Raw genomic sequence first — 24,778 nt, forward strand, 5'->3', positions numbered from 1 at the left:
CAGACACAGTCTGAAGTGTGAACAGCTGTTTCTAAGCCTAATTATAAAAGCTGGTTGTACAAGAGAGTCAGTCATCTGTTTCATGTTTATATGTAAGCTTTTAATTAGTTGTGAAACTAGTGCTATATCATGCTGCACAAAACAAAGATCAGTGATTTTTTCAGCGATGATTTAATTTACATGAGAGATTCAAATGTGCATACAACAGCAATCATTTGCAGGAGAAATCTTAGAGACGGAACATCACATACAGGTATTTTATGATTTTGTTGAATTGCAGACCCTAACAAGATAACCTCAGTAAGGCTGTTGATTTTTGCCATAAGTCTGACCAGTTTTTAATAAGGTGTAGCAAAATATCATGTATTGCTATTGTCAAGTTGGAAAATGTGTATTTAAAAAGCTTGGTATTCAAAACTGATGCATCAACGTTAAATATAATGTTCATCTGAAAAGTTTGTAAAGTACACATAAGACGTTATTTACCTCAGGTATAGTTGGACAAACTTAGTTTCCAGACACTATTCAGCTAACTGGCTTATTGTTATCTCTCAACTTGACATAATTCTTTGATTTTTTCTTCATTTACAATGGCAATCATATCTCCCACCATGTGACATACTCAAATCGATGCAAGATGTCCAAAAAACGTAATTGAGTCCCTTCCTGCTTTTATTCAGAACAATTTAAATATACTTTTTTATTCTTCTGTACTGATTATTCAAACTTTTTAAGAGCTTCTTCTTTCCTTTCATCATTAACATGTATCGGTTGCTGGAAAGCCATTTAAAAAAAATTCCATAACCAACAATTTGATTTTGCAGATAACAATAATAATAATAATAATGAGGACTTTGTATAACGCCTAATCTTTAGAAGCTCTATGCTCTTTACAACATTAGACAACACCTATAACATAAAAAAAACATATAACAATATTACAAAAAAACAAACACCAAGAAATTAAAAAACATAAAAAACATGCTGAAAATATTTAAGGTATGAAACATTATTAGGTCTTTAAGTTTGTTCTTGCAATCGAATTAAGTGAGTTTTAAGAGCACTCTTCAATTGGATCACTGGTTCTTTGTGTCTAAGTTCCCTGGGCAATTCATTCCATGTTGCTGGGTCTTGATATGCAAAAGAATGCTGTACATAGACTTTGTATGAAAAGCTTTGAGCAGCTGAAAGCATCTAAGGTACTACTGAAAAGTTAGTCTGGTTCCCTGACTAATTTCACTAGAACTAACATGAAACCTGGATCTAAATCAAATACGGAAGAGCAAATTATCTGGATTTAGCTGCAACAATCATATATTTCCATAGATTTCCTTTCATTCCTTAAGTCCGTATTTTAAGGGTCATTTTCATAAGACTTACAGCAAAATTGTAAGGGTTAGCAGGTCTGGAATTATGCACTACAAATACTACTGCTAGTAATACAAGTAACAATAATAATGATAATGGTATTCATTGGGTGGTATTTGTTCAATGAAACCAAACCTGAATGGTGAACCTGTATACAAAGCCCAGCATGTCCTTTTCCCACAGATGGCCACTATTGACAGTTCTGACTGTGCACAAACAATATATATTTAACTGAAACAACAGTATAATTATTTTAAATGTTAACCAATACTTTGCAAAGTGACCATTAAATCCATGAATATCAAGACAGCATATCCCCTAATGGTGCAAGACTGTGAGTCAAAAATTGGTGTCAAAAGTGGGGGTCAGACTGAGTAAATAACAAACTTTGGTATCAAAACTGGGAGTCAAATTAAAAATTTGGGTGTCTCTGAAGTGCAAAGGAGGGTAATGGGAAACCAAAAAAGTCACTATGAACATTTTTATACAAAACTGGGTATATAGTTTCATCAAGGTGAGATACAATTAGGTCAGTCTTGTTAAAACAGTGATCAGTCTAAATTATTTCACATCAGTCCCTGAGTGCGGTGGTAGAGGTTTTGACAAGTTCCACAATACTGATTAGGCAAAGGTTATGCTAGTGTATATAGATTACATTAATTTTGAATATACTTACTTCAGGTTGTTCTTTTCTTCTCCACTTTTGATCTTAGACTGAGATGATCGCTATCTCCATTAGTAGGATTATGATACTCTGATGGTGATCAAATGGTCACCTGAAGAAAAAAAGTCAATTGTATGCATCATATTTACAACATGTTAATATTTTGGCAAATGAATTCAACCAAGATGGATGAAAAAAATTCCTGGGTTACACCATGCATTGGCATAAAACATATTTTTGAAACTCGTCAACTTTTCTTTAATTAATCAACATGTATTGCTATAAATTTGTTAGATGTACATACATGCCAAGTCTCCCAGAGTCTTTTGATTTTCGACTCCATCTTTTGATCTACCGATATGCCAACAAGATCTCCCGGTAATAAAATATCTGCCAAGCACAGGTATTTCCAGCTAAAACAACATTCAATACACTGTTCACAACTACTGTAGTCCGTCAATCAAGTTATTACAATTGCAATTAACTCTGCCTTTTCCATCGAGAAATAAACCTAGGATATAATTCATCCCCACTGAGAGTTATATTCTGAACTACTTTTGTTCACATGGATCAATATGGCAGTGGAAGACACGTTACAATCAAAATATCATAGCCTTTGCTGTTGTACAGTACGTAGTGTACTCCACTGGAGGCGAATCACCAAACACATAACAATTTACGTATACTCCTACAACTACTTTCGGGGTTATCTAAAAAAAATTGGTGCCATGTTGAAATGTCCGCTAATGGATTCAATGGAAAATATGCCTTTGAAAAAAAAGAAACATGTCTGCAAGTTCAACAGTGATTTGATAGGCGAACTTAAATGTGTGAAGCATAGTGAAAAGGAAGCTTTGCATACTGCACAGCTTGCAACACACATTTGAACATTTCTACTGGGGTAAACATGTTTTTACAAGGCACTTGAAAAGTATGCAGCACATTGCAAAAGAGAAATCATCATATAATGAGCCTAAAGTAATGCAGATGTTTGCACCAACATCAGTAAACAGTGTCACTAAAGCAGAGGTTCTGTTTGCTAACTTTGTGGCAGAGCACAATTTACCATTCTTGGTTGCTGATCATTTTAGTGAGCTGTGTAAGGTTATGTTTCCTGACTCGCAAATTGCTCAAAATTTCACTGCAAAAGAACCAGGGTAACAAACCCTGTTAAAAATGCACTGGGCCCAATGTATGAGAATCAAGTAACTTTACAAGGAAAACCCTTTCTCAGTGATGATGGATGAGCCTAAAGACAGTGGTGATGAAAAGTGTGTAGCAATTATTGTAAGGGTGTTTGACAGTGACAACCAAATTCTTGGCTATGCCCATTTGCAATAATGGAACTGGTGAAAACCTTTTCAGCTGTCTTCAAGAAGTCTTAACAGACAGACAGATTCCATGGAAGAACCTAGCAGGGTTTAGCAGTGACAATGCAATAGTAATGGTTGGAAAGAAAAATTCCATCCTCTCCAGAGTTCATGAACAGCAACCAAATGTACTTTGGGTGTATCTGCCATTTGGCCAGTACCTGTACACAGTATGGTTTGAAGAAATTGTCTGTCCCAGTTGAAGAACTTCTGGTCGACACCTACTATCACTTCAATTACAGTTCCAAGAGTAAAGAGGTGCATAAAAAATTTCTAGAGTTTATCAACACTGAGGAGTACAAACTGGTCAAGCATTGTAGCACAAGGTGGCTGTCACTCCAGAAATGCATTGCATGCTTCCTTCAACAGTGGCCAGCTCTTCAGTCATATTTCCAGAGCCATGAAGATTGCTGTGAAGATGAGTAGAGTGAACAGATCTGTGAAGAACCTTAAAAACCCAAAGATGAAACTGACATACCACTTTTTTCTATACATCATGGAACCACTGAATGACATTAACAACATGTTCCAGGCTGGTGATGCTATGGTGGGATACCTTCATGTGGAGATGGAAAGAATTCTATGGAAATTCATGGGAAAGTTTGTGAAGACGAGTGTTATCACTGCATCAGCCAACATTATGGAGGTCAACTTTATGTCAACAGAAAACCAGCATGACAACTCTTTGTTAGCATTGGATATGGAAGCCAGACCTTTCGTTCACAACAACCCAGATGACATTTCTCCAACCCAGCTGAGCTTCTTCTTTAGGAGTGGGAGGTCCTTCTATGAAGAAGTTACAGCAAAGGTGCAAGCGAAGTTTCCATTTAATGACCAGACCCTGAAGGCCCATGGTTACCTGAATTCTGAGAGGAGATTGGAGATTTCAGTAGAAGATGTGCTTCAGCTGAGTGACAGACTGGTTACAGCAACTGACAAACAGTGTCAACTTGAAGGTGAGTTCAGGGACTTCCAGATCTCCCCAGCCTCCAACCCTGCCCAGTTTTACTCAAGGAGAAACACCATTGGATGTCATCTGGGTAGACATGAGCAGAGTTTCAACACCCTTAAAGAAACACAGATTCCCAAATCTAGTTAAGCTCTCTATGGCAGCACTTGGCTTGCCACCCAGTAATGCAGACCCTGAGCACTTTCAGCATGTTTAGGAAGATTCAGACAGATCACAGTGGAAATTTATGGAGAAAAACTTTGTCTTCACTAATACTGTGTCAGATAAATGACTGTTTTGAGCTCAGACCTTCAAATGATTTGTGTATTGCTGCAAAAGGAGCTTCTATACAAGACTGAAAGACAACCAACACATGTTGAGAAAAAAAAAACTAAGTTTGTTTGAGTGTTTGAAGTTCCAGTGTGTCATTATTTTTTGAGCCACAGTGACTCTTGTGAATATTCGTAAATTATTTTTTGTGAGATAAGGTAAATAACATAACAAAATTAATGAAGTTCAGTAACTATTGATTATAGTTATTTTACTTAGTTGTGGTACGATCTGCACTTTCGCACTTAAACTTATGAGAAAAATAGTCATTACGCTTATCTCCCTGATTTGGACCCAATCTCTCCGATTTTGAACACAAAACCCAGATTTGGTTCCAGAAAACTTGGCATGTTTGGAAGTAGGTCACTGTGATCTCAATGCACATGAAGTTATTCATTATAACAAAATGCAGATTATAACCCTCAAATGAGCTAAACATAATTTATTTACAACTGAAATATATCTAATTATTTACAACTGAGCTATATGTAATTATGTACAACTAAGCTTTACGTAATTCTGTACAAATGAGCTATATGTAATTATATACAACTAAGCTATATGTAATTATGTATAACTAAGCTATACGTAATTCTGTACAAATGAGCTATATGTAATTATGTACAACTAAGCTCTATGAAATTATGTACAACTAAGCTATACGTAATTCTGTACAAATGAGCTCTATGTAATTATGTACAACTAAGCTACATGTAATTATGTACAACTAAGCTATACGTAATTCTGTACAAATGAGCTATATGTAATTCTATACAAATGAGCTATATGTAAATATGTACAACTGCGCTATACACAATTATGTACAACTGAGCTATATATTTTAGATTGCAAGACCATTAATTGCAGCTTCTGCAGAAGAATGGATCAATCTAAAATCTTTAAAAGTTCATTTACTAACCTCAAATATATATCAAAACTTAGAGGACACTGTACCACATGTAATATCATCTTTTTACTCACCTGCAAGAAATGTGGTAAACAATATGTAGGTGAAACAAAAAAGGGAATTCCATGTGAGAATAAAAGAGTACTTGAGGGATATCCATAATCATAAAGAGTCCCTGGTGTCTAAGCATTTTAATCAATCCAACTTAAATGGTGTTAAATATCAGACAATAGAAATTATTAAACTCTTTAGTAGCACAATCTTTAGAGAAGATAGAGAACATTACTGGATATACCAATCACATACTCTATAGCCAGTAGTGATTAACATCTTGGTCTAAGTGGGAGTTCAGTCATTTTCAACCCATACATAATATCAGGCTATGCTATATGGTGCACTACTCACAGCTTATGTACACATTCATGAATGTGTGTGTGTGTGTGTGTCATTTGGATTTTTAATGTAGCTTTAACAATTTTCCATTCATGTCGCTATGATGTCTGCAGAGTGGCAGTCTATAGTGATGACTAGCACTGGGGCATTATGCCACAAACATGTAGCATCATGTCCCACCCAGTCACATTATCCTGACACCAGACCAACCTCTTAATGCTGAGACCCAAGCAAGGCAGCTGCAAGGACCATTTTTTTAAAGTCTCTGGTATGACTCAAATGGGGTTCAAACCCACGACCTCCTACATCTGAGGCAAACGCTCTAACCAAGTAGGCCACCAAAGTGTTCACAAAAACTAACATTAGCTGCCTGGTTTTGTCTATTTTATTTATATCCACAAGAAAATACAAGTACATGTACCAGTATACAGAAAAACAACTTCGCACATGAAAATGTGTGTCTAATATCATCACAACTGGCAATATGATGCCAAAATAAAGTGATGTTCTAAAACAAATACAAAGAAAAGTAAAAACAATTAGAAAGATGACCCATTTCCATATAAACATAAAAATGAAGATAAAAAGATGTAAGGAAACAAAAAAATGGTATATACAAATGGAAAATGTAAGATTTTTCAATGTTTTCAGTGTAGAAAAGGAATCCAAGAAGATGATGAAATTTGTTTGAAGAGGTCTCTGTGTAAGTTAAACAGAGTCAAGTTAGACTTCAATCTTCGGGAGAAGTAACTGTTTTGGACAGAACATGGAGATGTGACAACAAAGCCAGGAAAGGTGGCAAGAAGTGAGAGCAGAATAGTGATATGCAATGTGTGTTTTGGCCATATGACTTTAAAAGGGTATGGCAAAACTATGCATTATGTGTAACTGATAAGAACACTTGTATTAACAGAATTGTAATTACAAATAGGTAAACAGAAATGCTTAATCAGCTGCCACTAAAACAAGCAATTTAATCTTTTAGCTTCTAAAACTGAACCACAAAATGACATTTGAAAACTAAACAAAATTAAATTGCATGTTTAAGTGGCAGCTTATTAACTACTTGTATCTATTTATAATTAAAATAATGTAATCTGGTACCTATCATTTACAATTACAATGTATAGTTTCTGCTGTGTTCATGTGAAGTCATATTGCCAAAACATGTTGACAGGTGAGGTCGCTGTGTTTTGGCAATATGCCGAGCAACTACAGCAAGCAGTGCACAACAAAAGGGACCAGAACAGGGAGGGAAAGAAAGAGAGGAGGAAAGAAAATAGAAAAAACAAAACATAAAGAGGCAGAAGTAATAAGACCCACCCACCCACAGCCACCTAGACCCCACAGCCAGCAGCAGACACAGTGCCTTACATACTAAGACCATTTCAACAAGCATTACAGTATGTTTGTGATGAGTCATTTGAAATGGGATGGGACTTGGCAAATTATGGACCAAATCAAGAAGTCGTAATGCAGCACATAACACCACGAGGTCACAACTGCTGTCAGAAAGAACTGTACTCCTACGAAAACCTCCAAAGCCTGTTGGAGGAAGGCAGCCTACAGCATGCAGTGTAATGGAGCCAAGTACAATGACTGCCCAAGTTAACCTAATGTGATGATATAATAAATTACAAATACAACTTTTATTGCTTTGTTTTTATTTTATTTTTTAAAGTATTGGAAAAGCATCATCCATATACAGGCCGGCTTAAGATGTAATTCAGTGGAAAAAAGCATAACGATTATGCCAAAAACATAATGGTTGGCATGTATGTAATTGTATATGTAAGCAGCCCAAAAGGTCTGCATCTCGACCAGACTGTGGTAACAGCCTGAATGCCAGTTCATCTTTCTTGATGAGCCAGTCAACAGAATATGGAACTTTAGACCAGGCTGTTGATGGTGAAGGAGGATGATAAAATTCTGGCAGCAACAAGCAAAACTCTTCCTCAAAAGATGCCTGGAAGGCAGTCTTCTCTTGTCAAGATGACATCTAGCAAAAAACAAAAATACTCCAAAATGATTGCAGAATGTCCTGATTGGGATCAAATCACTTCCAAATGAACAGTAAGTGTTCTTTTTGAGTGGCATAGGCACTATGAAACTGACTCCACATTCTGAGTGTACTGAGGCACTATGCACCAAGTGCATGGAGTGATTTGTGGCACTCTGCTGGTAATGCTGATCCAAGAGAGTGCCTGTGTGAGGTAGGCAAACTGGACAAAGACCTACAGTCTTTAAGCTTACAAGGTACAATCTGACCAAAGTGATGAACTTTTGTGATCTCTGATCTGAGTTGTATGGCAATATTCCGTCATAATGGAACAGTGCCATTTCATTGTTGTCCAGTTTGTCATGCTGGGACAAGTAAAGGGATATTTCACTCACATAACAAGTCCATACATCTGGTGAGGGAGACATTATTTGTGTTGGCTGGATTCGACCTCACCCTCACTCAAAGGAAGCTGATAAAGAAGACTGGCCACCAAACTTGTGCTGTATTGGGCCTATTAGTTCTGCCAAAAAAAGCCTATCATGCTGAGGCAGCAAAGGAGGAGCAAGAGCTGCTGCCATCAATGAGTGGGATAACTTGGCTGACTTCATGGCTAATGAGTCTTTTAGATTACAATAACCTTCAAAATGTAAATCATTCATCAAAGGTGTCATCAGCATATATACTGATGGCATCCTTGTCCCTCAAGCTTTTGCTTCTGCACCTTCCACTCTGCCCTCAGTACTGCATCCCATAGACTTCTGGTCCACAAAGTGCATATCATATATAAGTATTTGTGGACTGGCAATTTGAGGAAGCTATATAAGCAGAATGGCTGTTATTCCCATTTTACCAATTTGTACATTCCCTACACTTCACCCTACCAATTGCTAAATCTGTAAGAGAAATGTTTAGCAGATAATATATACAGGTGCAGACTGGCACATGTCCTGCTTTGTAAACTCAAAATGTGGCTTTTGCGGTATGTGCACTATGTGACAATTTATCTGTGTGAAGGGCAGACCTGGCAGCTTATACAGACAAGTATTGCAATTAATGCTTACAAAATGAATGCTATAAATAATATCTAACTTGTAAAAGAGGCCAAATAGAATGCCTATACAGGTAACATCACTAAAGTATCACTTTTAATAACAATGAAGTGGACTATATGAATAAAATTATATAAATAAAAACCAACCTGTTTGTTTCCAACCATGGCAGAAACATTATACAGCAATTTACTTGAGCTTCTATAGCACAACCAATACCTGCACACAAAATAGTGCTACACCAATGTGAGAAGGCAAACTAGGTATGTGCACAGGGTACCTAAATGAGTGTGTGTGACAAGGTAATTTGCGAAAGACAGAAAGTTTTTTCATCAATAGAAAGGAGCAAGAAAAAGTGGCAAAATTAGAGATGGAGTATATTTCCCTTCAAAGACAAAACCCTTCCAACTTGTTCTGAGGAAGTGGGATGTGAAGTTTTCACAGGTTTTGGTGCTAATCCCTGTATTAAGGGAAAGATCACGCTATAGCTTCCATATATAAGGGCAGGTAACTTTTAGCTTTCTTAGCTAAAACAATTTGGCAGGATTTCTGAGCTAGTAGTAATTTTCCTAAGGTATCATGATCAGCTAAATTATACTTAATAAAGAAACTCCTGATTACTACCATGTCTACGCTAAACTTAAACTGTCTACTTACTATCACATTCCTGAAGCTTATGCTAAAACTGAAAACCAATGCTTGCAGCTTTTTGGCAGACTAGATAAAGTGTGACTGATCTCTTTTTAAGTGATAGTTGCTGGGATCACAAAATCATCTTTTTACTTTCATCATCTTTTTACTTTCACTCAGTTTTGAAATTGTCACACGCTTAAATCCTCAATGGCAAAAGGTACAGAAGAATTAAAACCAAACATAACTTTAAGTTGAGTGTGGTTTTGAATATATCTCACCTGAAACCTTAGTCAACAAGAAAAATGACCCCCTTAAGCTACAAACCATTCCAAGATCTTCTGCTGCTTTCATATTAATCATACATTTTTAACTCTAAAATTTGGCAGTGTCAAACACAACATAGATATACTATATTTTCAAAAGTCTGAACTAAAATCTTTTCTTAAGCACCAGTTTTTGCAAACTTTATTTACATTTATAAAGTTAGTGCCCATCAATTTTAATGAACTTATCTCTTTAATATTAAAGACAGCACCTGTGTCACAGTTTATTGGCATAATCCTCTTCCTCAAATGCAAACAATGATCAATCTCTCTGACAATCTTCACCTTTTATCTATTACAAAAATCTAAGCGACAACCAATTTATAAGTAATAAGCATGGTATTCTATGTTTTCCCAATTCAGACTGGTACCCTGCTCATTAATAATTTGTGATCTAATTCCTCGTATAGATTGTAGTCATCTGACCCATTCTGAATTGTACCCCACTTGCAATCTTGGAAAGTAATTACCTTCCTCAATTACAATCTAGCTCAGAATTTTGTAATCCCTTATTACTTTAAGAAATTTCAAACTATATCATGCTCCATCCTCACACACTTTTGCAGCTTGGAAATAACTAGTCATCAAAGCTAGTACAATGTTAAGTCCATGCTATTTTGGGAAAATGAAGCAGCTTACTTTATCATGTGTGTTTATGTGACATGAACTCTTGTGCAGGTAAAACAAGTCAGTACATATATGTTCCAGCCACAACACCCACTATGGGCTTGGGGGCTCCTGCAGGTTTTGAGTGGAGACTAGTACCAGCAGGAGAAACAGCGTAATAGTGGTTATCATGCTGGAATCGTGGCCATAATGGTGTTGATTAAAATTCTATGACTAGATCGGCCTGTGCTGGCTAATGTGACACAAGGCACTTTACTCCTACTACCAGGTATAGGTACTTGTGATTCTGTGATGAAAAACAAACCAAAACCTATTGCTATTATAGCCACAATTAAAATAAAGACAAAACCAGTGACCACATTTTCTGAATCATAAGAATATTCTGTACATACAATACTGACTGTTTATCCTTTTTTCTATTATATGCCTAACATTACACAATAATGCAGTCTAAATAAATATAGCCTTTCCCATTCGTTTTTTATATAAAAATTCCTATTTCAGTAGAGTTAGAAATATCAGCACTTTGATTAGATTACAAAAATAAGCAATTATGGTATAGTAATTACTATTATTAGTTATAGAAGACAAAACCATGCAAGCAGGAGGTCGTGTGTTCGATCCCCAGCCAAGTCATACCAAAGACTTACAAAAATGGTACTACTGCCTCGCTTGGCGCTCAGCATTAAGAGGTTAGTGCTAGGACTGGTCGGCCTGGTGGCAGGATAATGTGACTGGGTGGGATATCATGCTACATGACTGCAGTATGATGCCCCAGTACTAGACATCACTATCAACTGCCACACTGACAACCTAGCGATATGACTGAAAAATTGTTAAAACTATGTTAAAAAATCCTGATAACACAATACATAACACAAAACCCAGCATCATATGCATCTGGAGTCTAATAATACTGCAATGACTTTGTAAATATGTTCAAATAAAATTCATTGATAAACGTATTTTAAAATGTATATCTTTTTAAATAATGGTCAATATTTTTATCATGATTTTAAACTTAAGTAATTTATTCAGATTTTGAATCAAATTATTTTAATAATAATAGTAACATTATTATTGTTGTTTAACATTATAACTTTATGCATTAACTTATCTAATTTATTCACATTTTTATGAATAATCTTTTTGTACTGAAATAAAAAATAAAGCTCCTCCTTTTCACACTACACTAAAAAAAATAGAGAGGATCAAAAAGTCCACACTCCACTTAAAGGACATTTCTATGCCCACTTAATTTTGTTCCAATGATTCTGTCTCCTTTCTATTTTAACTGCATCTTACTTTTGTTTTTCACCAGCAAGAGTGTCCACATCAAACCCATGAAACCTCATCAAATACATCAAGCTGTTCTTTCTTCCAAATATGGCATGAATTTAACCAGGAACTTGTACATACAGGGATTGGATACCAATTGATATTGCCATGCCTCAACAATATAACACATACTATAAAATTGTGTTATACTTACCTCATGTGAATGTAAATACAGACCTGCCAACCCTGATGAGTCCGTCTCAGTAAGGCAGTTGATTTTTTTTTTCTAAGATTAACCTGTTTTCAGTAAGGTGTAACAAAATATCAATAACTGCTAACGTAAAGCTGGAAAACGTAATTAAAAGTTTGACGCAGTGACAATAAACATCACGTTCAACTGAAAAGTTTGTAAAGTATGCATAGTAGTACAGTTGCACAAACTTTAGTTCCAAACCCTATGCAACTCAATGGCTTGTTGCTATCTCTCAACTTGACGCAATTCTTGGAAATTCTTTTTCCATTTCACATGACAACGGCAATCTTATCTCCCACCACAAGACATACTCAAATTGGCACATGATGTCCAATAAATGTAATTATGCCCTTTACAGCTTTTATTCAAGAGAATCTGAATACTCCATTTTATTCTTCTGTGTTAATTATTAACACTATTTTTGAAGCTTATTTTCCCTTTCATCTTAAATATGCATCACTTTCTGGACGCCATTTAATTTTTTTATATAATCAACAGTTTGATCATGCAGACGCCTTGCATGAACAAATAGGTGCAGTTTAAAGCATCTGGGGTGCTGCTGTAAAGTTAGTCTGGTTCCCTGACTGACTTCACTAATCCTAACATAAAACCTGGATCCATATCAAACATAGATGAACCAATTATCCAGATTTTTCGGCAACTATCGTCTTTCTATCGTTTTTGTTTGTATGCCATAAGTCCATATTTTAAGGGTAATTTTCGGAAGACTTACAGCAAAATCGTAAGAGTTGGCAGGTCTGTAAATAAGAAGAGAGAAATTGTGGAAGGCTTATATAACACCTGACTTAAGATGAAAGTATCATTTAAAAAAGCACAAGTGTTCATCTCTTATTTGAAAGCTTTTAAGGCATCATCCATGTAATTTCTTTCTAATTGACATTTAAGTCTTGCTTAGAATCTGTCTAAACTTGTAGGCAATGGTCTTTGGATAGATATGACAAATTTCTCATTATAACAGAGGTCTCAGAAATGCTTAATCACACGTATTTGGATGCCAATTTTTTATTGGGGATGCAGAAAATCAATTAGGTGAGAGTCCTCTGTACACATGTAATAGGTGGGTGGCACAATTCAAAGACTTGCCAGTCCTGCTCCAGCCACCTGCTTAGTGGGAAAATGTGTTGATCAATTAGATGTGCTGATATTTACAGTGACAGAATTTAGTGGCTGAAAGACACACTGATGTACATGCTGTCATTATAAGAGTACATCAAAAGAACACGACACAGTAGCTAGGTGGCAAATTCAAAGACACTGACTGGTAGCTGGGTAGGAAAATCTGCTTATATTTACAATGACAGATTTCAGTGGCTGAACCCCACCCCCAATGTACATGTTTTCACTATAAGAGTACATCAAAAGAACATGCCGCAAAAGCTGGGCAGCAAGATCAAACGCTTTGACTGGTGGCTGGGTGGGAAAATGTACTGATATTTACAGTGCTTGAATTCAGGGGCAGAAAAACCCAGAGATGTACATGTGGTCATCAAATAAACAACTTAAGCTTTCATTATTGTGTTCATTTCCAAGTGTAGCAGAATAAGAAGTGCACTTTACCTCAGAATCAAGAGATGCTGAGACTTAGACTAAATGCCATTTGCAGATTTGAATGAGTATTTTGGGGTTCAATGGCAAACTGATGCAGATTGTAATGAGATTCAGGAGAGTGCTAAGTTGCTAGAACTGATAGTTCAGTTTGGACAGTAGTCAAGCATAAAAAAGTGTGTGATGCCTAGCTTAGTCCTTTGAATAAGACCTTCCTTGGATTGATAAAATTCAGTATCACTCTGATGGACAAACAAGAGCTCTGTCAGTGTTATAAAGAATGTGGAAATTAAACTCAATGGCAACCAACAATTCTTATAATTTGCATAGTTTTCTGGGAGGGGACTGCAATTATTGCTGGTGGGACTCCTATTTTTACCAAAATGGAAGTCCTGGACTCCTAGTTTTAAAATCCTAGCGAGACCTCTGTCATAAAGTATTTTTTATTACTGCATGTTCTAGGACATAAATGATATCATGTAACTCAACTAAGATAATGTTCATTTGTTGAAAGACTGAAAAATATCAGAACTTATACATATGAATATCCCAACCTGGAAGATTTTCCTCATGAAATGAGGTGTGGTTCCCATCCTTCCCATCACTCACTGAAATCTCCAATGGATACCTAATTACTTCCAATAAATTTCATTTTTCCCTTTTTTCATACCTTGCTTACAGCAAAGTATATTTATGGTAATACTTCCTGTGATCAAGCAACTGTCAACTGACTTCAGCAGAGCAAGAAAATTTAGTTGCATTTTTCAAGCAGCATAATATAATTAACATCCCTAAGATTCTATTAACAGGATCAGCTGGCTTCAGTGTTTGAAGTTTGCTGCCATTGATAATACTATGTGTGATCAAAAGTAATTTCTAACAAGGATTAAATACATCAATTGGTTATAGTTGGATTACTAAGGAGCTCAATCAGCATAAAAAAAAATATTACTTTGATTCTCTCCACAGGGCACGCTCTGCTTCAGTGCCTAAGTTGTCAAGATGGATTTGAGTCTATACTATTGTAATCAAACGTAATTTGGACAGGAATAAAGATGCTATAATTATGTTTGATTACTAAGAAGCTGAAGTGGCATAAAATGGTCGGTTTTGCTCCTGTATTTCAAGTTTATTGAGATCATGTGCGATCTCCTAATGCAGACAAGAACAAAATCTTAATCAAAGTATCACAAATATATACAATGCTGAATGAAAATGGGAGATTTTAAAATCTGCTTTAGTAGCCAGAATGACATTGTGCATCATGCATAAATTCCATTATTACGAAACCATATTAAAAGTGACAACAAATACACCATCCCTAAAACCCATATTTGCAGAAACTGCATCAAATGTGAATAAAGATATATATGCCATGCAGGGCTCGAATTTAACACAAATTTCTTTGTAGCCAGAAAAACTAGTATATTGAGAAATTTACTAGTCTGGCCAAATCTTTACTAGTCCTGTTCACAAAACAATGTCACACATCTTTCATGTACATTTACCGATTCAACTTTAAAGTTCGAACAACCCGCAACAAACCTGGATGCTTTCTGTGTGTTTGCGATTTGCGTACACCAGTTATACCACATAATGTTCCTTTCCTCGTCATAATTCAGCCATTCCCTGTCTTTTGTCCATTTCTTCTGAAATTTTCCATTAAGCTTCTCCCTATCATAAGAATTATTCCTCATCATTCTCATTCAACGTTTGCTTTTTTTTTCCCCGGTGGCTGAACACCTTCTATCAAATGCCACATTTTGCCTGTCTTATAAGGAAGGAATTGTGCCTTGTTTTGAAATACGAAATGTTACAGTATAGCTGACGCAAATTATTTAAAGCAGGAAAAGGAATGGCACAGTGTCCTTTATATAAGAAAGTCAGAGCAAGAAACACATTTCAAAACACGTGTCTTTGCCCCCTCCCACAATTAAATGGCCTCTCCCTAACAAAGACTTAACTTCAGCGGATGTTCTGCATGATCAAAGCAGTGGCTATTCTAAACACTGTTATAAAATATTAGGATCAGAAGATAGTGTTAGTTTCAGCTTGGAAAAGGTGTGTTCCCATCAAACGAAGGCATCTAACACTCATTGCATTGTATTTAACAGCTTCAATTATGGTATCATAAGTCATAAGTTTGGTAATTGTTCCTAATTAATCGAACTTCAATGTATTGTTGAAATTATTAATAAGGTGGAAAATTTTCAAATCTTAGATGCCCATGCTCAGAGATTTTAATTCCCAACAAATTTACGGCATTCTGCTTGGATATCTCCACGTGTATTCAATTATTTGTTCATTCTTGTAAGGGAAAAATATAAAAACTATTCTCATCATAGAAAAAGTAGTTGCATGGAAAAGTCTTTATCCAAACACTAAGCCAGGCATCATGCACTTTCTTACACTTGGCTCCTGTTTCAGCCAAACTTTCAGCTCTTAACAGCTTTAGCAATCTTCTGAATCTCATTACAATCTTTGTCAATTTCCTATTTAGCCCCAAAATACTCATCCAAATCTGCAAACGGCATTTTGTCTAAGTCTTGACATTTCTTGATATCAAGGTCAAATGCACAACTTACACTGAGAAACTAACACAATAAAGAAGCTAAAGTTGTTCATTTGATGTACTCTTATAACGACCATATGTACTGTACATATCTGGGTCATTCTGCCTCTGAATTCAGGCACTGTAAATATCAGCACATTTTCCCACTAGGCAGCTAGTCAAACTCTTTGTACTTGCTGCCCAGTTACTGTGCCATGTTCTTCTGATATACTCTTATAATGATAACATCCACATCTGAGGGTCTTTCAGCCACTGAATTTTGTCATTTTTAATATCAGCACAGCTAAAATGATCACTTGATCCACACATTTTCCCACACAGCAGGTGGTTGAAGCAGGACTGGCAAGTCATTAAATTTACTGTCCAGCTACTGCATGCATATGGAAGACTCCCACACAAGTGATTTTCTGCGTTCCAGATAACAAACTTACAGAAAATTTATGTGATTAAGCATTTCTGTGACCTCTGGGATCATTTTTCAGGTCAGGTCAAAATAAACAAGTTTTCAAACCAACTGATAAAAACTACTCACAACATGACCCAAGCATTGGATCTTTAGTGGGATCAAAACTTGAAGACATGTGCCACAATGAAATAATTGCAATTCTCATTGAAAATCCTCCCTCTTTTGAAGTCAAAACTCCTGACCAAATTCTGAAAATCTTTTTTGTAATACACTGATCTGTTTTATCACATGTATAGAATTGCAAAAATTATGCTTTTGTGTTCTAAAATTAAACTGTCAGCATGATTTACAGTGTAAACAATTCACTGCATGTAAAACGCACCATGGGTTGTTTTCAGACGTAACGATTGAGTACACAAATACCTACAATGTAATGTGTACACACCTTGTGCCGCCATTTTGAGTCCCTAACAAACCTTTATCAACATTAGTCATCATGTATATTCAAGAAAATAATGATTTAAGTGTCGATAAGGACATTTCCTTCATTGAAACGATACATAGATTATACTTTGCTATCAAACAGAAATGCAATTATTTTTCTTTTTACAAACAGCCAATGCTGACAATTTTAAAAAGTGTTTCGCATCATATCCCTAAGCTTGTCATCTTGAAAGAGTGTTTCCGGACAATGATTTTCAGGATACAATATCAGTTACGAATTAAAATTTTGTAGCATGTTTTATGCCAGAACTTTATGTGCAAATACTTTTCGTGACAACAGTGTTTGTGCCAAAGACAGTTGACAAATTAATTTAATTAGTATGGTCAAATATGGTATTTGTGGTGGCGATGTTGGACATAGGATGATAATGAAGGAAAGCGATAACCGTTCAAAGTTTCATCTTCAGTGTATTCGAACAAAACACATGCCAAACGAAACATGACTTTGTGTTGAATGTCAAAAAGAAGCATTCCTGAAATGCTTTTAGAAATATGAAATTATATGTTAACAATTAGCCTTTTAACTTGAACGATAACCAAATGATTGTGTATCCATTTGTTTATGCATTAGTTTATTGATCGCTCTATTCTGTTTATGAAAGAATAACAAAGATGGCTGAAATTTAAATGTTTTACTTGAAGAAAACAAGTAGAAAAGTCATGCATTCAGTCGCATGTGGTTGACATGCACAACAGAATGTGATGTATTATTATATTCTTACGCACAAAATGAGAGGTGCCTTCGTAGTTATGCGAGAAAAACAATGTTATTAGATCCCAGTTTGCTAGGGACTCAAAATGGAGGATTTAGACATACACACGTTTTGCAACATCACGTGAAAAAAACGGATAGTGTGGTAGCCCAGGAAATTTCACATAGAGAATGCAAAAAATACAAGTTAGAGTTTCCAATCTGTGCATGTGTAAAGTTCACGATTTAAAATTGCACTTGAAACTGACTACATTTTCCCAAATTACACATTTGTGTGCAAATGGTTCCAGATATGGTTTTAAATTTGTGAGGTATCAAGGAATTACCTAATTCTGAGCTATCTTGTAGTTGTAGCAGTTAACTACTTTCCACCATTTAAGGGATGGGTTAACAATAAAGAGAGAAATGGAAGCTGACTATATGGAATAAGTCTAACCTACTTTATCCCCTGCCACTTCTTTTGCAGATCAATCAAACACCTTGCGAGGCCTTCCAGCTTTTGTTAAGCTCACAAGAGTGTGTTCAATACAACCGTACACATTTGCTTTTGTTTGTATGAATGTTTGCCTATATTCTGATTACATTATGTGACCAAAAGTATATAAACTTAATATACATTATGAAAGTCTAAAAGCACTCATGCAAATAAAAACAGCGGTCTACGGTGCTCGATTCTGAGACGTACAGCGTAAATATGATTTGGTGAAAGGTCCTTAAAGCTTCATTCCACAGCAACGATTTTGCTGCTGTGATGGATTCAGTTTAAGGTAGTCTATAACTTTGAAGAAAGTTATCAAAAAATATTTCAAATATCGCAGATATCAGAGAACAGTTGGCACATATTTGTAAAATTTGTCATCTCCATAGGATTGTTTTGCCGGGAATTCTTTACTCGGATATCGTTCAATATTTTCCGTTACAAACAACCGGAAATGCAGAGAATGTCGACTGGTTTTTGGGTGGGATTTTATTTTGAACAAAAAAGAAAGCACAAACTGAAAACTGGACAAAAATATTAGAATGGGCTATTAAGAGGTACCGTAGCGGACAAAAGCTGGTTCAATGAGAAAGTTGCATTTGAAATTTTGATGTCGAGAAATCCAATATCACGTGTTGGATCAACTTGCATGTCCTTAAAGTTACATTTTCTAGATCGAGATTTTAGATTTTATATGTTGAATTATATCGTGGTGGTTTAAAGTTCTGTTTCCTATATCGACTTTTTGCAGAATATATTTTAAATTACACAGCGATGATTGAAATTTCAATATCATTAGGGCTTGTGTTAGAAATTGTAAAATAATTTGGGACCTAATTCGCATTACCGTGAGTTCTTTTTAAATTTTTGACATTATATTCCAGGGAAATAAATTTTGTGTTGAATTTGACAAAACTTATATTTCGCTCTTTTTTGCAACTTTCTTTAAGACCATAAAATCGTAACACAAAATTGGAAGCTCGTCCGGGATACGAATTTCACAAAAATATTTCAGAAAACTTTCTTTTTGAAATTTTAATTCACATTATTTTGGAAATTTCTAAGTACCAGGCATTATTTCATTTTTTATAAATCTTTAGTGAAATCAACAAACATTTACGATATCATCTAAAGTGAACTTATGTCAAATCCTACCCATGAACAGTTAGACTCCTTGAAAACGGGTGAATTTCTCCAGATTGCCAGAAATATAATCTTTCTGAGGTTAATGCGTCTTTAACGAAGCAGGAATGAAACATGTCTTGGACTAATATTTGTAAATAAAAAACGTTTTAAGCTAAAAGTGCTTTGGATTTGATAAGTAAGTTTCTATCTGACTCTAACTTACAAGTTAAGGAATTCAGTTTAAAATGCAAGAATAAAATCGAATTGAGAAAGCTTGAGGCTCGTAACGAGGAAAGAGAGAGGGGCAAATACAAATGCAGAAGGAGGGAAAAGAGAGACAAATACAATTGCAATTGCAGAGAGAGGAGGGGGCAATGAGGTAGAGAGAAGATAGGCTAATGCAAATAAAGATGATATCTACAGATTGAAAAATAACATAAACAAGACAGAGCTATTTCAGATGCTCTTATTTCTAATCGGTTAGTGTCACAGTCATGTATTTAAAGCAAACATTTGCTGGGTGATACAAACCCCAGTCTGATTTTATCATGGAGAATTATGAACCATTCATGTCGAAAGGTTCTGCATCATTTATTAGTGATTCTACCAATCCTATCTCTGTTAAATTTGTAAGACACAGAGGAGCCTCTCAGAGTCTTTTATTATTACAAACTTTGCCGTCTTCTTCTAATGAACGTGTTCTTATTCAGGAGCAGAGTACGGCTTTGTTGATGTTCCTCTCCACTGTGCACATTTGTCATCAGAATTAGTCTTAGGACAGTCAGAACAGTGTTGTCTTTACCCATCAGTCATATTCTTTCATTACTAGGCACTGACTTAGCTGGATATACGATTGTGGTTAATCATCTTGTAAATGACAATGCTTGTTTGGATCAAAAAGTCGATCATATTGAAAAGAAATCCCTGATTTACATCCAGCTTCTGCAGTTACTATACCTATAGTAATTAAAGCTCTTAAGAATAGTGTTGATCAGAAAATTACTTCTTTAGCTAACACATTTTTGGCCAGGCTTTCGATGATCTTACTTTTGATACTTGTACAGATCAATCAGAAGATAATGATGACAGTCACCATCCTTTGACTACTCGTTGTCTTTATACATGTGTATAAAAGTATTATATTGCTTCATATATATTACATGTAATTCTTAAGACTTCATGTTATGTAATATTTAATCACATGCATATTTGACTAATATTAAAAAGAAAGCTCAAGTGTATAATACAAATCATATGGCGAATAACAATTTTTTCAATTGCACTGCATCCAGCAAGGATCCCGTGTGTCAGGGACTGATTAAGATAAATGCAATAAACTGACAACGAACAGTACGAAACCATTACCTAACTAGCATGAGCGCTTTATAACATAACTGTTTTTCTGTTTTATTTTTTGTCTTGTCCAGGTTTTGTATTTGCCTTTGAAAAAGACTCATTAAGGAGTCGAAAACGCTCAGGCTAGCTAGATACCAGTTTCACACTGTTCGTAGGCAGCTTATTGCATATATATATATATATATATATATATATATATATATATATATATACGTGTAATTAGGATTTGACCTTGTCCAATATTAGGTTCATGTTGTGCCTTAACAGTAAGTTTTATTTTGGTAAACAAATAATACATTGTTAATACTTGCCAGTGAGTGCGGGTTAAATATTAGGATTATTATCAATAGAAGTAACATATTTAATTGGGTCTGGAGCTTCGAGCTTTTATGTTCCTAATGAAATAGCCTGTTGTACCTGATGTTTGCCATATTTGTTTATAATAATTATATTAACATAATTTATATGTTTACAGCTTTTATTTTTCTAGAAATGACCTTCTGTCCTTTCTTTTTTGTGTCTTATTTCTAATATTATATTGTTTGCTTTAAAAAATATTCTTTCTTGCTGTATCATCTTTAGGCAGAGTTAGTCTGACTGTTATGATCAATATTTGATTTTGGTGAAATTACTTATTATTATTCACCGTAAATACAAAGTGCTCTGAAATAATATTCTTGGACAGAAACATTAATTTGGAATCATAGTGAATGCAGACAGTGATATCTTGGATTATATTATTTAAATTAATTGGAATAGTATTAGCACATCATCACACTTCAGAGCACTGGTGCATTAGCAAATTCAAGACTGCAGAGACATAGACGCCTTCTGCGTTGATCTTTTAATAAAAAATCACCACAGGAACTGGAACAAATTATCAGTTGCTAAAAATAATAAAATAATGAAACAAATTATTTTATTGAGAAAGTTACAAACACTCAAAAACATTTAACGTTATTTGATACAAACGTATATCTTCTGATCGTATTTGAGTTGGTTTACTACTTGACAGTGTGTTATTTGAGCTTATTTGGCTCACACAAAGATATTTTATGATGCCAAAGTGTAGACTTGAAAACGAACGATAGTGAATGGGGAAAATGTTTTACTGGAAGCGGATGGAGCAATCAGCCGATCAGATAGCGCTGTCTTTCGATCCCTCCCTACCTACCTCCCCCCCCCCTCTCTCTCTCTCTCTCTCTCTCTCTCTCTCTCTCTCTCTCTCTCTATATATATATATATATATATATATATATATATATATATATATATATGATCCGTGAGTATTGTCGCGGTGGTCGATGAAGATTTGTACAAACACCTGAAACTGTTGATGAAACACCAGTCTCTGTTGAAACAGACACCGAGACGAATGAAATAATATGTAGGATTGAAGCGATTACATTATTTGATATTAGAAGAGTAATATGTTTTCTTTATATATTTGCATGCCGACTGTGATTCGAATAAGACAAGTCATACAACAGCATGATATACGAACAAGAAGTTGTATATGAAAAAGCAACATACTAACGCATTTAGGACCTATTGTTGTGCCTGATAGGTTATGAAACAACAACTGAAACAATTTGCACGTGAGCATAATAATCTAGTATCTAGATGTACAAGAAAAAGCATTAATATCTAGAGGGAAGATGAACAATTCCAACTCCGTAATCCATCTGCTACTGAGGTAGTGAAAAGTGAAGCAATTACAAGTACATGAGTTTAAGTTTCACAAAGACATCGGTGAGTTCGAAAATCATACGGCAATCATTCCACACATATAAACCAGGGAAAGAGCGCTCTGGTACATTAGGCGCTAAAGCAGATATTGTTTTTAATGCGCATTTAATAATGTCGCTTGATCGTGACAAGGATGGATTTAAAATTACAGCAATGTCGCTCTAATAATGTCGCTTGATCATGACAAGGATGGATTTAAAATTACAGCAATGTGGATTTAATAATTCGCTTGATCATGACAAGGATGGATTTAAAATTACAGCAATGTGGGTTTAATAATTCGCTTGATCGTCACAAGGGTGGATTTAAAATTACGGCAAAGTGGATTCATAGCGGTGCTCATACACTTTCGAATCGCAAAGACACCAAAGCTATTAATGTTGATATCGAAAAAGGCAATGAAAAGTTTCTCAACACATTATACAAATTTACCAATATCTAATGAGGATAGAGTCTTGACAGATGCACAGATGCGAATAAGTTGAAATGCATAATTCTCTATACCGGCCATCAAGTTATATACCAACACCGGAGTATGTTCCACAACGGTCAGTGAAAAATGTAAAAGAAAAAAAAAGACAATAAAAAGCAACAAAAAAACAAAAACAACAAACAAACAAAACAAACAAAAACAAAACATTGATGACAGATGTTTTCAATGGGTGATGTTAGCCGCGTTACATCCCGCTAATAACCTCAGACCTGCCCCGGAAAATATCAGAGACACTTGGGTGAACTTTATTTTGGTAATATAGAGTTTCTGGTGCAGGTCACTAAAGCCACACTCAATAAATATTAAACACTTAACTCTGGTATTGCTGCTAACATGTGTTTACTTCCGATAAAGGCTTTTATCCGCTTGCAGTGTCCCTACACTTACAACTCCAGCCGATCCAGATTGATCTGTTATTGCTTGCTTTACAGTCGTTGCTTCACAACGTATGGATAAAAAAATCTTTCTCGGTTGCTTAACCAAAAAAAGGAAGCACGAGAGTAAGAAATTTGCATGCAGACATTTCATTTATGTATTTAGCACCCAACAACTCCTTGTCGGACATAACTTTTATATCGGTCGAATTAGTGAAAAGTTGCAGCGTATGATTCTGCCAGAACCTGATAAAAACAATCTGAAATTTAGAGGAATGCAGTGAAAAATAAAAGTACCCTATACAATATATGCGGAATTCTAATATCTCAACATTCTATTCTAAGGTCATGTCGGTAACATAGAATATCAACACAATTAATATGTGCCTCGCCAGGCTTTAGGTGATTGTTAGAATCAAGTCGTATGTCAAGTTGTGCACCAGGCACACAATAATTTTATCCACGTACACCTTTTCTACCAGCATATTTACTCAATGATGTTCCATGTAATTTTGTTAATGCAGGAGCGATACAGCTGCCGACGACTCTTTTTTTAAACCCCCTTTGAGCTTACGGCCGATGGAACTAGAAGGTCCAATAAACTTGAACTTCTTTGATCCACATCGAACACAAATTCCAGTAATCGCATTTCGATCTTTAAGTCTTTTAACTCGAGTTGGATGTACAGTACGAGTTTTCAGTCGACATCTCAGATAATATGAAGACAACAATTGTTTTATTTATGGCATCGAGACAAAATAAAGTCAGTGTCATGTAATTCTCTGCCCAAGCATCACCTGCACCACGTAATTATAGTTCCAATGCACCCAATTGAACATTTCCTAAATTCGCGCTAAATCTTTGGACCCCCCACCCCACCCCCGATCAGCAACAATTCAACTGTTATCAAATATGACTTTAAGATGGTTAACCTGGGATCAGTTGTACGTGATTGCGCCGTCAGCTGATGATCAACAGTATTATGGTGTTAATGAAAACTTTAAGTGACAAAGCGTCGTCCATTAGAAGGAAAGCTTCTATTGATTTTTTTTCCACAAGTGTCGAAGCACCTATCATCGATGCTTTCGATTCAGGTGAAAATAATATTTTCGTGCAAAACAATTGATGAATGATGAATCCTCCAAGAATATTTTCACGAGGTAGACACAAAACACGGATGAGATCTATTTAAATCAATAATGTCAACGCGTGCTTAACAGCTGTAATATACTGATGTTATTTCGTTGTATTAACGCGCATGGCCTTGCAAACATTCACTGGACCTCGTGTACCGCTG

General features: G+C 35.5%; 1 protein-coding gene across 6 annotated transcripts in view; it reads right to left on the reverse strand.

Annotated features, from left to right (window-relative positions):
* Window positions 1–18,829, reverse strand: part of LOC149784324 (uncharacterized) — a 66,665-nt gene extending 47,836 nt beyond the window's left edge. For 2 of the 6 annotated variants that reach the window (XM_089932358.1, XM_089932361.1), the window contains exons 1-2: window positions 18,592–18,829; window positions 2,045–2,144 (exon numbers count right to left, since the gene is read on the reverse strand). The gene's annotated coding sequence lies outside the window, so the exon portion shown is untranslated. The other 4 variants (XM_089932359.1, XM_089932362.1, XM_089932360.1 and 1 more) reach the window with 2 other exon arrangements.
* Window positions 18,830–24,778: the final 5,949 nt, after the last annotated feature.

The sequence above is a fragment of the Sinohyriopsis cumingii genome, chromosome 14, assembly GCF_028554795.1.
Source record: "Sinohyriopsis cumingii isolate HCF-2022 chromosome 14, ASM2855479v2, whole genome shotgun sequence".
NCBI classification, from domain to species: domain Eukaryota; kingdom Metazoa; phylum Mollusca; class Bivalvia; order Unionida; family Unionidae; genus Sinohyriopsis; species Sinohyriopsis cumingii.